The sequence below is a fragment of the Chinchilla lanigera genome, unplaced genomic scaffold (assembly GCF_000276665.1).
Source record: "Chinchilla lanigera isolate Chin_1 unplaced genomic scaffold, ChiLan1.0 scaffold00077, whole genome shotgun sequence".
Taxonomy (NCBI): domain Eukaryota; kingdom Metazoa; phylum Chordata; class Mammalia; order Rodentia; family Chinchillidae; genus Chinchilla; species Chinchilla lanigera.
The window spans coordinates 2,745,286-2,755,764 of NW_004955478.1; the positions used below are offsets into that span (position 1 = coordinate 2,745,286).

The 10,479-nt window shown below is 38.4% G+C and overlaps 1 long non-coding RNA gene across 1 annotated transcript in view; it reads left to right on the forward strand.

Moving 5' to 3' along the window:
- The first annotated feature begins 33 nt into the window (after positions 1 to 33).
- Positions 34 to 10,479, forward strand: part of LOC106146432 — a 13,930-nt gene continuing 3,484 nt past the window's right edge. Inside the window, exon 1 of the long non-coding RNA XR_001230868.1 lies at positions 34 to 217. This is a non-coding gene — a long non-coding RNA (uncharacterized LOC106146432). The remainder of the gene's footprint in view (positions 218 to 10,479) is intronic.

Below are 10,479 nucleotides of genomic sequence, written 5' to 3' on the forward strand. Positions count from 1 at the left end.
GCCAATCGCAGCCCGCGAGGAGGGGAGGATGCTACACCCGCGGACGCAGAAGCTGCCAGCAAAGAGAACCTGCAGCCGCTTCCTCCTCCACCCTCTGAGCCTGTTCGGGGAGCCGGCCCGGGCCGGGGAGGAGAAAGTTGCAGCCGGGTAGGGACGGCAGCAGGTGGGAAGCGCCGCTGCTCGGCTTCTGCGGCTGCCTAATTGCAGCCTGGCCGGGGTGAGAGCTTCCTACCCGTGGCTGAGCCCACTTCCCGGTTTCTCTCGTGGGCGGCGGTTGTGCTGTGCTGTGCGTGCTCCCGGAGGGGCTTGCAAGGTGCCGGGAAGGACTGAGGGTCCACCAGGGCGCGTCTCCCTCTCCCCTGCCTGACACCCGGGGACCCCTCCACCACCCCCGCCCGCAGGACCTGCAGCTCGCTGATGAAGTGGGGGCGAAGGGCTGGACCCGTGGTTCAGTGTCAAGCAGGACTGGGACGAACGCACGCGTGGCCAGTGCTTGCTGCTTGGCAAAGCACTTGGAGAGAAAACCGAGCCCTCTAGGCGAGGCGAATCTCTGTCTCTGTCTCCGTCTCTGTCTCTGTCCCTGTTTCTCTCTCCTTCTCCTCCCTCGGTCTTTTTCTCCACCACCGCTAGGCACGCTCCGCTGATCTAAAATCAGAACAATTAGAGAGTAATGAATTCTCTGGAACAGCAACTCCTACAGAAACTGGGCTCTGCCCTCGCACCAGCGCCTCCCAGCCCTCGTTCCCAGCAACCAGACGAGAGCGTGTACAGCCCTAAATCTCAACTTCAGCTGGATCCTGGGGCTGAATCCTGGGTTCCAGAGATGTATACCTCGTTCAGTGTGTGCGTGTGTGTGGGGGGGTGTGCGTGTTATCTCGGAGGGGTTTCGGTGTCATGACGAAGCCGTGCTCCAAAGGGACAAGTTATATTTAGGAGTCTTTTCTTTGGCGAAGTTTGCAGTCCCTGTGTGTTTTAGTATTTCCTCAAGCGATCGCATGGGTCTTTCTAGCAGTTTACTTAGACCTCTAAAGGCCTCAGTGAGTCACCAGAGTACTTCCACAAACTAGCTGGTATTCTGGGCTGTACGGAGGGGTGGACTTCTGCGTGAAGGAGAGGTGAAACTGACCGCTGGTGTTCTGAGCATACACCCACCTCCGCGTCCCATACCCTCACGTGGCCCCTAGGAGGTGCTGGTGAAATGCGCTTAGGCTTTTCAGAGCTCTGCTCTTTGCTTGCGGAGTTACTGAGTGTGCCTTGTTTCCTAGCACCTAGCAAGACACTTCAATTAAACGGGTGTCCAATAGGTCGTGCACGTAATGTGAGAGTTCTGACGGCCCAGTGGCATCGCCGACCATCTCATTTGTGGGATTTTGCATTAGAACAAGCCCTGTTATGAACTCTCTGGCCTTGTAAGACCTTGTAAGTGGCAATACTGTCTCACACAGGGAAGTCTTCTATAAAAGATATATATATATCTTGAATTAAGCCTGTGAGGCAGATGAATGTATAAGAACCTAAAAGCCTGGTTGCATAGCAAATAGCAAGAATCAACAAATGGGGTGATATCAAATTAAAAAGTTTTTGCACAGCAAAAGAAACAACCAAGAAAGTGAAACGACAGTGAACATGGGAAAAAAAGCTTTGCCAGCTACTTCTCAGACAGGGGACTAATACCTAGAATATATAAAGAACTCAGAAAAGTTAGACTCCTCCAAATAAAAGACTCAATCCAAAAATAGACCAATGAAATGGACACTTCAAAGAAGTACAAATGATCCATAGGTATTTGAGGAAATGTTCAACATCACTGACCATTACAGAAATGAAAATCAAAACAGCACAGTGATTCCATCTTACCCTAGAAAGAATGGGCATTATCAGGAAATGAAGCAATAACAAATACCAGCCAGGCTACAGAGGGAAAAAGATACCCTTTTCAATTGTTCATGGGAATGTAACTTAGTACAACCACTATGGCAATCAGTATGGAGGTTCCACAAAAATTAAAACTATCTATTCCATTTGACTCAGCTATTACCCTTCTAAGTATCTTCCCAAAAGAGTTAAAGATGTATTACAGAGATGGCATGCATACCCACATTCATTGCAGCACAATTCATAGTAGCTAACTCTTGGAAGCAACTTATATGTCCATCAGCAGATGAATGGGTGAAGAAATTGTGGTGTTGACACATTAGTGCAGTACTACTCTGCCCCCAAAAGATAATCTTGAGTCATTTGTGGGAAAATGGGTACACCTTGAGACCATAATGTGAAGTGAAAGAAATCAGACAGACAAAGCTAAATATTGCTTGATTTCTCTTTTATGACAAACCCAAGACACAAGTATAGAGCAAAATAAAAGACAGGTAAGCGGAAGTGGGAAGACAGAGCTCTCTCAAATGGGAAGATAGAAAGATGGAGGGAGAGGGGAAGGAAAGAGAAGGAAAACAGGAAGGAAGATGTGTTAGAGACTTGCACCAGTCCCCACAAGGAACATAAACACTATGCTCTACAAAGATGCAGTAATTAAAGACAAAGAACCCAGGCTGTATTGGAAATCTAAAAGACTCTAGATATAGACAAATTAGTTCTGTGGTACTCAAATGATACAGACTAAGAAAAGAGCTCAGTCCACTTCAAAAGCTTCCTCAGATATGTGCTGCCTTGTGGATTTCTTCTAAGGGAAAAGCTGAGGATCAGATGAATGCCTTCAAATACATTAAGGCTAAATGGGAGAAGAAAATTAATCTTTTTGATATTTTCTTTCCTAAGATTCAATTAGTGCATCTGAAGATGGCTAAAACTTTTGCAAGCCAAATGAGCTCAGAGAAGTGACATTATTTACCCCTGCAAGTGATGAACTCTGTTTAAAAATCAGTCATCAAGAAAGGGATGCAATTTTTCGGAAGCTTGGGTTGAAACTATTTTAGTTTAATATTCTAACTCAAATAAATATACCACAGGCCAAGCTAGTTTCACCTGGTAGGGGAAATCGTCACAGAAATGAGCATGAAGTTATGCTTATTATTGTTGGTAATGTAAATTTAGCCCTGAGAAGCATATAATAGGTGTGTCCCAGTCTTTATCATCAATTTCCCCTTCTCTCATGGTTTGGGTGATATGCAGCAAGTTTTACATATTTTGAAGAAGAAAGTTCATGAAAAATTAAGGAGTTTAATCAGCAGCTTCCCAGTCCAAATAGAATATCTGCCCTAATTATTGAGAGAAATACAAGGGATTATATTTCATAACTAAAACTTTGCAAATGTATGATAGAGTTACCTAGTTCCATTGTTGCATTCTAAAAAGAAAAAAATATGAAAAAGCATTTCAATTAATAAATGACTTTTTGCGAAGTTCCTATTAGGAAAGTTCTAGTGTGCCAACGCATCAGGACTCTTATAAATGTGCTTTTTTGGAGCGATGTGTAATACAGATTTCTCTAGTCAATCTATCTTTTTTGGCTGAGTCAGGCCTTATTTAGCAAAAATACCCATTAGTTTTGGACACCATTGCAGATGCGTGCTAGGATCCATCTGTGGATTAAATTTTTCCAAAAAAATGACAATTATGTTCCTACCAATTGCCTCCACAGTAACCGCCTATAATGTCAGGGCCAAATATTAGTCACAGTCTAGATGTGCAGTCAGATTGTGAATGGTTGTGTGATGCAGAAGGTGATTGCTTCATAAGGGGTTCAAATCTTTCCTTTTCATTTACATAAAGGTCAACATATATATATATATATATATATATATATATATGTAGTTTAAGTTCACTGCAGTAAGGAATGAAAATCTGACATTTGGATTTACTAGCTATTAATATCTATGTACTGATCTGCGGGGTAATAATCAAAGGTCGTAAATAATAAATCCATCTTGAAATACAGTCAGGATGATTTTGCAGTCGGCTTCTTTGAGAACAACTTATCAGTGATGATATTTTTAGGCATTTAATGTAAACTTACCTACTGGAAAATAGACTTGGCTTTAAAAATTATGTGATTTTAATGACTACTTCTGTAATGTTTACATTAAACTCAATGAGCATATTTGCCAAATAACTACTTTGGACCACAAGCTCTGCCCTCCTCCATAGCGGGGACAGGAAAGCCTACCAGAAACATTTTTTTCCCCCTTAGGAGAACTTGAGAGGACAAACAATGCACTAGGGAAATATTCAAGTGAACGAGATTTAAAATGCACAAAATTATACGATATGTATTGGTGTTAAGGAAGCTAAGAACACACCAAAAGACAAAATCGCCTCTTTGTCCAGTGAATGCCCTAAAAATGACCATTATGTCCAGAGAGTTCTACATACATGAAATTATGTATGCATACATTAGAAGCTGCTTTGAAGGATGGCATAGCCTTGCTGAATGTCTCTATTTACATAGACACCATTTGCTCCAGGCAGCAGGACTTAATTTCATAAGCTCTGTTTGCATCACATCACAGAGCTAATGCCCTCTTTGCCTGGCATGCCTGGGAATGCAATATTTTGCATAATGGCTTGCATAAATGATTGAAATTTATATGTGGAAGTTATTTGCTCTGAATTATTATACTTAAGCCACTCTGACTGATTGCTCCTGAAGCATTCAATACCTAGTTATAATAGAGCCATTTTATTTTCTCTCATACTATTACAAATTTATTTTTCATGTTTGCATCGACATACCAGTGGGGGACTTTCCAAAATGCAGTGCCATGGTTTTCTTTATATTAATGTCCTCGTTGTTTTGCATTGCACCAGATAGATAAGTCAGTCCCCATAAATGTCAGTTGAATGATAAACAAAAGGAACAGAACTTTTTACTGTAATGTGGCCTGAATAACAAAATAAAATAATTATAATAAATATGAGCTCTTCCCTTTTTACCTGCATTGCAGTCAGCTTACCAGGGTACAGTATAGATACTCCTGCTAAATTAAGAGACCCTAGTTTATTTATTTATTTATTTATTTTGGTGTTTTTCCAGTACTGGGAATCAAACTCATGACTTTGCACTTGCCAGGCAGGCGCTGTGCCACTGAGCTAAATCCCCAGCCCCAAGAGACCCTAGTTTAAACTGAAACACTTTTGCTTGTTCTTCTCTACCAGTGGGAGTCTTCACATTTTTGTTTCTGAAAAAATATGCTTTGAATCTGTCAGGCCCTCAGGAAGCTCTGATTTGTTGATTCTAATCTGCACAGGGCTGAGAAGTTATGTAATGAAGGTTGTTAAAAATATATGTAAAGTGAAAGCAAATATGAGCTAACACATCTAAAGATGTATTTTTGAAGTAGTATGAACAGATGCTGAATTTGAAGGTAGCTTTGCTTGGTCAGTTCTCTTTGGGGGTAAAAAACTTCCAGATTTGTATTGATGGCATCTATTTCAGCTTGAAATGCCTTAGTCCTTGTATTTATGAGTTGTGAATAGTTGAGGAAGACCTCTGGTTAAGGAGGTTTCTATATGTTTGCAAATGTTTATGTTTAATAAATTACATTTATTCACTAACATTTCAGTGTTTATTGTTGCCATTTATAATAGGCAATTGCCATCAAATCTGTTAAAATAAAGAGCAGCAAGTAAGATTATTCTTTAGAAGCCCATGCTTCTAGGGCAAGCCAGTTATTATTTAGTAAATTACCTCTTCTCTGTCACGCCCTGGAACTTTTCATTTATTTCACATCAATGGGACAATTGAACTCTGAAAATACCACGTTCAACATAGGATTGGGTCTTACGCTATTGTTCCTTAACACAATTATTACAATAATTGTTTCATCTGTGTAATCCCTAGTGGGTTGGTTCCTCAATGGGCCTTGGAGGGTCAGTTCATCGTCTCTTACCATGGACGGCAGCTCCTTGGACCAGTTTCTCAACCCAGCACCCACAACTTAAAGTAGCAAAGGTTTATAGCTCACAGTTTGCAGGGGTTTCAGTCTCGATTTCTCTGGTTCCAAGGCAGGAAAGCAGAGGAGAGGAGAAAGAGCTCATGGTATGGCCCCTGTAAGTAGAGAGACAGAGCCTGGAGAGGAGAGGAAGCTATACGCTTGCAAGCCAGGCCCCAGTGACCCACTGCCTCCGACCAGACTTCACCTCCCAACATCACATTTAGCTTTAAACTCATCTGTGGACAAATCTACTGATGTATATCACCACTCATGAGTCACTCACCTCCCAAAGCCCCACCTGTGAGCCAGTGAGGTTTTGGGGGACATGCAGATATAAACCATTATGGCCAGGTAGGCCTGCTCTAAGCACAGTTTTGGGCCGAGTGCAAAGCCAACCGAGAAAAATAACAATTAGCATGTACACTCATCGTGGCCACTAGCAAGAACCAACCCTCATCATTGGAGGCTTAGTAATACCACTTAATAATAGTGACGAGCTATTAATGAGAAGACCGTTAATAAGCTAGCGTGTATTGAGAGCTTTTCAAGCAGCAAAGTACTTCTATGGTGTTTTCCAGGACACGCCACACTGTAGTTCTGCATTATATGGATATTTATAAAAGGAAACAATGAAAATGCAGGAGGAAAGTAGGAAGGCAAGAGGAAGAAGCGATGACAAAAACTATTCCTTAGAAACACTTGGTTGTAAAAGAAAAACAAACACTTATTGTGGTCCTAGGAAGATGGGCCTGCCTCAAACACCTATAACCACCCTCTCTAACACAGTGAGAAATACTTTCCAGTAAGATACGGTGCAATTAGACGCTGAATTCAGTGTTGAAAACACCTCTGAGAATGTTTTCTTGCATTAGGAAAATCTCACTGAAAGACTGGAAGAATCACGCAAACTGGCTTTTTTCTAAAACTAGCAAATAAAGTTGATAACAAAGACCGCAGAGACTTCAGAAAGCCAAGTCTAGGTACTATTATAGGTATTTAAGAAATATTCCACAAGCTATAAAGACTGTTAAAGACATCTTCTGAATAATGTCAACATCACTGGAGTGGTACATACGCAAGAAAGGTTATGTATCCTGCCCTCTAGGTTTTGTGATGTAGGCTTTAACACCTTGTAGGCTTTTTTCAAAGCATACTTTATGTGAAAGGAATGTATGCTCATTGTGAAAAATGTAGGATACAAAGATTTTAAAGGAATTTTAAAGTGTATAACAATGAGGGAAAATGTAGAAAATAAAATGTATCCATATTCTCATCATTGGGAGGCAACCATTACACATACTTTGATATATCACTTCTCTTCCCTGTATTTCTGCTCCTATTTTTAAGTCATTCATGTTTTCTAAATTTAAGATCAAGCAACCATTATACATACTTTGATAAATCTCTTCTCTTCCCTGTATTTCTGCTTCTATTTTTAAGTCATTCATGTTTTCTAAATTTAAGATCAAGCAACCATTATACATACTTTGATAAATCTCTTCTCTTCCCTGTATTTCTGCTTCTATTTTTAAGTCATTCATGTTTTCTAAATTTAAGATCAATTGTGTCATATATATATATATTTTTTTTTGGTTTTTCTCCGGTACCAGGAACTGAACTCATGACCTTGCGCTTGCCAGGCAGGCGCTTTTGCTGCTGAGCTAAATCCCCAGCCCTGTGTCATATATTTTGATGAACATCATATTTTATATGTATGTAAATATTTGGCATGAAATTAAAAACATTTGAAAACATGCATTTTATATATGTTAATATATAAAACATACATTTCATATATGTTATAGATATATATAACATAACATATATGAATGAAAATTACTCATTACATATCCTTATATCTCTATGTTCATTTCTTGACTTTCACTTTTCTAGGATTGCATTAACTGTGTGTGTCGATTAATGTTTTTCTTTATCTTTTACAATTTTCCTAGAACCTGTTTCTAGCTGTGAGATTACTAAGTCAAAGGTCAAAAGATCTTAAAAATTTTTTAATTGCTGTCCTTTCACATTAAATCCCAACATGAAATTTTAAGAATGTTCTAAATTATGCAAGTTTGATGATAGTACCAGTAGTATTTATTGTTCAGTGTGGAGGGGTTCAGAATTGAATTACCCTGCTCTACATTTGCAAACTCAATGTGCTATTTACTCTCTGGAAACCTTTGTTGTAGGGGTGGGAATTCACTTATGTAAATTCCTAGGACACAGTGACCATCTGAACAACCAGAATTATTTATACCACTGCTGCTAACGATAATAATGATGAAAATAGTTCCTGAAGTAACTTAGAGGAATAAGCTATATAATACAATAGCCCCTTAAATAACATCGAAGACTATGATGGCACCTGATTAATGCTACAATCCTAAATGAAGAAGTAAGTAACAGAAGAGTTTGGGAATATATTATAGGTTTATCTGAAAGTACAGTTTGACTAAGAAAGAAAAGTGTGTTTTCCAGTTGATCATCAATATTTTGATAAATTCATGAATTTCTTAAAGAGATACTAGATTTGGGTTCGATTTTAGACCCTTAACACAAAGATGATGAGCTGACATTTTCTTCCTCACACAAACAGGAGGGTTCTATGAAAGCTAGAAGGATAAGAAATGCAACCAGGGCAGTTGGAACACTAATCTGACCGGCATTATTTTTCCAATTCCTCTGGCTGCAGCCCTACCTGCTTATCTTTTATTTTTTAATAAGATTCCCAAATCCCCATTTTAATTACAAAATAGAGATACAGAAATTATATTCCAGGAAACCGCTGCATGAGTGTGGATGCCGTTAATACAAATTCTAAGCTTAACTGATTTCAAATCTAACACTTCCTCGTCTGCTTTCTGTGAAATAGAATTTTTCCTAGCATTTCTGCTCCACAAGTTCCCTTAAATTATTTCTTCCTTGACTCTAAAATATAGGAATTTTTTTTCCTCCTTCTACAGTACCTCTGCCCCATCATTTAACTCAAGTTTTATGGTTTTTTGTGTGCAATTTTTTTCACTTGAAAAATAAATTCAATCACAGTTGTGGATTTGATCAAAATTTTCCTCGATCATTCTCTAATAATCTCTACAGTACATATCCTCAACTGATAAATATTTCAGTCTTTTGATAAATTTATGCTCTAATATTCAAAACTCTGTGTATGTTACAAATAACTAAAATTTGCATTAAAATAGTGCAAAAATAAAATGTTGTACCCAACTACCACCAATAACATTAGTGATGAATGATAATATTAATAACATCATGTAATAACATCATGTAATTTTAGAATATCCAGATTATGTTACTACTCATAGCTGATTAAATGCTTTAATATACTTAAGATCAAATGCATATATTTCTTCTTCTGCATTTGAATTTAAGCTACAACCCATCCATTTTAAGAGTTAATAGAATTTAAATCAATTCTCTCTCTACATAAGTGTTTTAGAAATTATTTCTAGGTTTAGCAATAATCTCTGAATTTACAGCATGGACTTATATTCTGCTCCCAGTATTTCAAGCTTCTAACCTTGTTATCAGCAAAGATTTCACTTCAAAACTAGCTTTTACACTGAAGTCTATTCCTTTGTATGGTTTGCATAACTGAGTCACTGCGTTTTAGCAAGGCAGGAACTGACACTATAAATATGCCTTTTTGCAGTCTGACTGCCATTTCCCTGCTTGTAAACTTAAATACGTGAAGACTCATACTGTAACTGTTAAGTCAACAGGGAAGAAAATCAATTAGGAGTGTTTGCTTTCACATTTGCTGAGATTAAACCTTGTTTATGTGATTGAAATCATGTGCAATAGTGCTTTCAAAAAACCTTGAAAAAAGTGGTATATTTCCTCCTACTCAGGCAAACACTAAACCTCGAAGCAATTGCACTTATTGAATATTATTTTTATATAAAATATGTGTCTCCTTACTGCAGATTAAGGGAAGGAAGAAATAAACTTAATAGATTAGCTGACAGAGAGCAGATTCAAAGTGTATATGAACATGCAAACACACACACACACACACACACACACACACACAAAGTTTTTTCTGTTGACCTAGTATTCAAAACTCATAAGAGGGCAGAGGAGGCCAAGTTTTGAGTTGCAGTTATAGGTTCTGACAGAAGAGCTGTGGTCAGCTATAAGATTCTCCCTCTCAGCAAAGTGCTTTCATAATTCTATGAATTTGTGATGAGGAAAATTCAGTTATATTTCACAATTTGCAATTTTAGAAACTCATCTACCCACCCATCACACACACATTTCTTATACATTAAAACCATGAAAAATTCAAAATAGATATTGTCAACTCTCTCAGACTTTTTCGAAAGAAGATTAGTCTAGAAAGCTCTGAGGCTAAGGAGCTTTAACATTTCTGTGAAACGTGAACTGAAGACAGATCATTTAAACAGTTCACTGCAGAAAGAGAATAGTAAAATTATTGTTTGTATTCTCCTCAAAAAAGTAATGTGGACATCAACCTGGATCCAGCATGATTTAGCATAACACATTTAGTCTTTGATGTTTTCCATAGCTTTGATTGTTTTTTTTTTTTTTTTTTTTTTTTTTTTTT